Raw genomic sequence first — 6,057 nt, 5'->3', positions numbered from 1 at the left:
CGGAGCCAACAGATGAGGTTTCAACTGGTACTGGTATTATTATACTCTGCAAACATCAAGTACAATAACGCGGTAAAACTCCACTACTCCAATAACTAGATACTTAAACTCCAATACAATTCAATGAGATCTCCGATCTGATCTCAGTGCTGAACAACTCCCCTATATATACCCGCACTGTCTATAAATAGACCATTACATCAGCATACATAATGAGTCTTGAACTTACTACAAATTTCTAGAATGTTCCATTACCTTCCATTGCCTCCTACAGTGTTCTATTATCTATTCAACCATTTTCTAAAAAATATAGAATATTCCACCCAGACACAGTACGGTTCTAGAACATTCTCAGTGACACGGAAGTGGTAAATAAGTCGTATGCGACATTAGTCATGTACAATAAGTTTATTTCAGATCTATATAACACATATATATGTGTAAAAATAAGTCTTGTACAATAAGTTTATTTCAAATCTATATAACACATAATATATATGAGCAAAAATAAGTCTTGTACAGTAAGTTTATTTCAAATCTATGTAACACATAATATATATGAGCAAAAATAAGTCATGTACAATAAGTTTATTTCAAATCTATATAACACATAATATATATGTGCAAAAATAAGTCCTGTACAATAAGTTTATTTCAAATCTATATAACACATAATATATATGAGCAAAAATAAGTCATGTACAATAAGTGTATTTCAAATCTATATAACACATAATATATATGAGCAAAAATAAGTTATGTACAATAAGTTTATTTCAAATCTATATAACACATAATATATATGAGCAAAAATTAGTCATGTACAATAAGTTTATTTCAAATCTATATAACACATAATATATATGAGCAAAAATAAGTCTTATACAATAAGTTTATTTCAAATCTATATAACACATAATATATATGAGCAAAAATAAGTCATGTACAATAAGTGTATTTCAAATCTATATAACACATAATATATATGAGCAAAAATAAGTTATGTACAATAAGTTTATTTCAAATCTATATAACACATAATATATATGAGCAAAAATTAGTCATGTACAATAAGTTTATTTCAAATCTATATAACACATAATATATATGAGCAAAAATAAGTCTTGTACAATAAGTTTATTTCAAATCTATATAACACATAATATATATGAGCAAAAATAAGTCATGTACAATAAGTTTATTTCAAATCTATATAACACATAATATATATGAGCAAAAATAAGTTATGTACAATAAGTTTATTTCAAATCTATATAACACATAATATATATGTGCAAAAATAAGTTCTGTACAATAAGTTTATTTCAAATCTATATAACACATAATATATATGAGCAAAAATAAGTCTTGTACAATAAGTTTATTTCAAATCTATATAACACATAATATATATGAGCAAAAATAAGTCTTGTACAAAAAGTTTATTTCAAATCTATGTAACACATAATATATATGTGCAAAACTTAGTCTTGTACAATAAGTTTATTTCAGATCTATATAACACATAATATATATGAGCAAAAATAAGTCATGTACAAAAAGTTTATTTCAAATCTATGTAACACATAATATATATGTGCAAAACTTAGTCTTGTACAATAAGTTTATTTCAGATCTATATAACACATAATATATATGTGCAAAAATAAGTCTTGTACAATAAGTTTATTTCAAATCTATATAACACATAATGTATATGAGCAAAAATAAGTCCTGTACAATAAGTTTATTTCAAATCTATATAACACATAATATATATGTGCAAAAATAAGTCTTGTACAATAAGTTTATTTCAAATCTATATAACACATAATATAAATGTGTAAAAATTAGTCATGTACAATAAGTTTATTTCAGATCTATATAACACATAATATATATGAGCAAAAATAAGTCTTGTACAATAAGTTTATTTCAAATCTATATAACACATATATATGTGTAAAAATAAGTCTTGTGCAATAAGTTTATTTCACATCTATGTAACACATAATATATATGAGCAAAAATAAGTCTTGTACAATAAGTTTATTTCAAATATATATAACACATATATATGAGCAAAAATAAGTCATGTACAATAAGTTTATTTCAAATCTATATAACACATAATGTATATGAGCAAAAATAAGTCTTGTACAATAAGTTTATTTCAAATCTATATAACACATAATATATATGAGCAAAAATAAGTCATGTACAATAAGTTTATTTCAAATCTATATAACACATAATATATATGAGCAAAAATAAGTTATGTACAATAAGTTTATTTCAAATCTATATAACACATAATATATATGTGCAAAAATAAGTTCTGTACAATAAGTTTATTTCAAATCTATATAACACATAATATATATGAGCAAAAATAAGTCTTGTACAATAAGTTTATTTCAAATCTATATAACACATAATATATATGAGCAAAAATAAGTCTTGTACAAAAAGTTTATTTCAAATCTATGTAACACATAATATATATGTGCAAAACTTAGTCTTGTACAATAAGTTTATTTCAGATCTATATAACACATAATATATATGAGCAAAAATAAGTCATGTACAAAAAGTTTATTTCAAATCTATGTAACACATAATATATATGTGCAAAACTTAGTCTTGTACAATAAGTTTATTTCAGATCTATATAACACATAATATATATGTGCAAAAATAAGTCTTGTACAATAAGTTTATTTCAAATCTATATAACACATAATGTATATGAGCAAAAATAAGTCCTGTACAATAAGTTTATTTCAAATCTATATAACACATAATATATATGTGCAAAAATAAGTCTTGTACAATAAGTTTATTTCAAATCTATATAACACATAATATAAATGTGTAAAAATTAGTCATGTACAATAAGTTTATTTCAGATCTATATAACACATAATATATATGAGCAAAAATAAGTCTTGTACAATAAGTTTATTTCAAATCTATATAACACATATATATGTGTAAAAATAAGTCTTGTGCAATAAGTTTATTTCACATCTATGTAACACATAATATATATGAGCAAAAATAAGTCTTGTACAATAAGTTTATTTCAAATCTATATAACACATATATATGAGCAAAAATAAGTCATGTACAATAAGTTTATTTCAAATCTATATAACACATAATGTATATGAGCAAAAATAAGTCATGTACAATAAGTTTATTTCAAATCTATATAACACATAATATATATGTGTAAAAATTAGTCATGTACAATAAGTTTATTTCAAATCTATATAACACATAATATATATGAGCAAAAATAAGTTATGTACAATAAGTTTATTTCAAATCTATATAACACATAATATATATGTGCAAAAATAAGTTCTGTACAATAAGTTTATTTCAAATCTATATAACACATAATATATATGAGCAAAAATAAGTCTTGTACAATAAGTTTATTTCAAATCTATATAACACATAATATATATGAGCAAAAATAAGTCTTGTACAAAAAGTGTATTTCAAATCTATGTAACACATAATATATATGTGCAAAACTTAGTCTTGTACAATAAGTTTATTTCAGATCTATATAACACATAATATATATGTGCAAAAATAAGTCTTGTACAATAAGTTTATTTCAAATCTATATAACACATAATATAAATGTGTAAAAATTAGTCATGTACAATAAGTTTATTTCAGATCTATATAACACATAATATATATGAGCAAAAATAAGTCTTGTACAATAAGTTTATTTCAAATCTATATAACACATATATATGTGTAAAAATAAGTCTTGTGCAATAAGTTTATTTCACATCTATGTAACACATAATATATATGAGCAAAAATAAGTCTTGTACAATAAGTTTATTTCAAATCTATATAACACATATATATGAGCAAAAATAAGTCATGTACAATAAGTTTATTTCAAATCTATATAACACATAATGTATATGAGCAAAAATAAGTCATGTACAATAAGTTTATTTCAAATCTATATAACACATAATATATATGTGTAAAAATTAGTCATGTACAATAAGTTTATTTCAGATCTATATAACACAATATATATGAGCAAAAATAAGTCTTGTACAATAAGTTTATTTCACATCTATGTAACACATAATATATATGTGCAAAACTTAGTCATGTACAATAAATTTATTTCAAATCTATATAACACATAATATATATGTGTAAAAATTAGTCATGTACAATAAGTTTATTTCAAATCTATATAACACATAATATATATGTGTAAAAATTAGTTGTCACACGCAACGTAATATTACCGTAATTGGTATAGTACAGGTGTGATGGTTCAAATACCAAAATGGCAACAGTAACAGAAAGACTTCCCTGGCGGCGATGATAAAATACGAATACGGAGCCAACAGATGAGGTTTCAACTGGTACTGGTATTATTATACTCTGCAAACATCAAGTACAATAACGCGGTAAAACTCCACTACTCCAATAACTAGATACTTAAACTCCAATACAATTCAATGAGATCTCCGATCTGATCTCAGTGCTGAACAGCTCCCCTATATATACCCGCACTGTCTATAAATAGACCATTACATCAGCATACATAATGAGTCTTGAACTTACTACAAATTTCTAGAATGTTCCATTACCTTCCATTGCCTCCTACAGTGTTCTATTATCTATTCAACCATTTTCTAAAAAATATAGAATATTCCACCCAGACACAGTACGGTTCTAGAACATTCTCAGTGACACGGAAGTGGTAAATAAGTCGTATGCGACATTAGTCATGTACAATAAGTTTATTTCAGATCTATATAACACATATATATGTGTAAAAATAAGTCTTGTACAATAAGTTTATTTCAAATCTATATAACACATAATATATATGAGCAAAAATAAGTCTTGTACAGTAAGTTTATTTCAAATCTATGTAACACATAATATATATGAGCAAAAATAAGTCATGTACAATAAGTTTATTTCAAATCTATATAACACATAATATATATGTGCAAAAATAAGTCCTGTACAATAAGTTTATTTCAAATCTATATAACACATAATATATGTGCAAAAATAAGTCTTGTACAATAAGTTTATTTCAAATCTATATAACACATAATATATATGTGCAAAAATAAGTCATGTACAATAAGTTTATTTCAAATCTATATAACACATAATATATATGTGCAAAAATAAGTCATGTACAATAAGTTTATTTCAAATCTATATAACACATAATATATATGTGCAAAAATTAGTCATGTACAATAAGTTTATTTCAAATCTATATAACACATAATATATATGAGCAAAAATTAGTCATGTACAATAAGTTTATTTCAAATTTATATAGCACAACCAGACTATGGCTACACAGCCAACCTATGAGAAAAAGGACACAAAATGTGCGATTTTCACAAATTATAAATTTAAAATCGTCATGCCACAAGAATTATTTTATAAACTATAGTGTCTACAAAACCGGTAAGACAAGACAAGTTAAGACAAATAACTGATAATTTAGGATCGTCGTTTTACAAACAAAAACGGTGTACACAGATTATGGAAAAGTTGTAATCTTCACTTGTACTTCGTTTCTATGTAAAAATGGGAATTGTTTGTCGGCCTTCTAACGGCGAAATTTATCTTTACATTGCGACCCTTCTCCCTCGCAGTCTGATATTAAATTATTATAGAAACAAAACCTAATAAATATAGAATGATTGTTTTTACAAATATATTCCACTTCCCATGTTATTATGTTTCCATACTTTTCACTTCCCGGGTTTCCACTCTACGCGCATTCCTTTCCCTGGTGATCTGCAATCAAATTGCGATGACATCATCGTATCATTCTAATGTCTCCCTCTGGAGTTCAGTTGTACCACAACGAATGAAATTCATTTTGTAACCACGCACGTAATTCAATTGTGTTTCACTGCCTTTAAGCAAATGAACGTACACTTGTGTACACATTGGACGAACGTGTCAAATGGCGTGTTCAAATAGCTCAACGCGTAACGTAATTAACGTTGATCAAAACAAAGA

This window comes from Saccoglossus kowalevskii, chromosome 14 (assembly GCF_978046115.1).
Source record: "Saccoglossus kowalevskii chromosome 14, keSacKowa6.1, whole genome shotgun sequence".
Taxonomy (NCBI): Eukaryota; Metazoa; Hemichordata; class Enteropneusta; family Harrimaniidae; genus Saccoglossus; species Saccoglossus kowalevskii.
The sequence above is the reverse complement of the archived record's forward strand: the minus strand, read 5'-3'. Positions refer to the sequence as shown.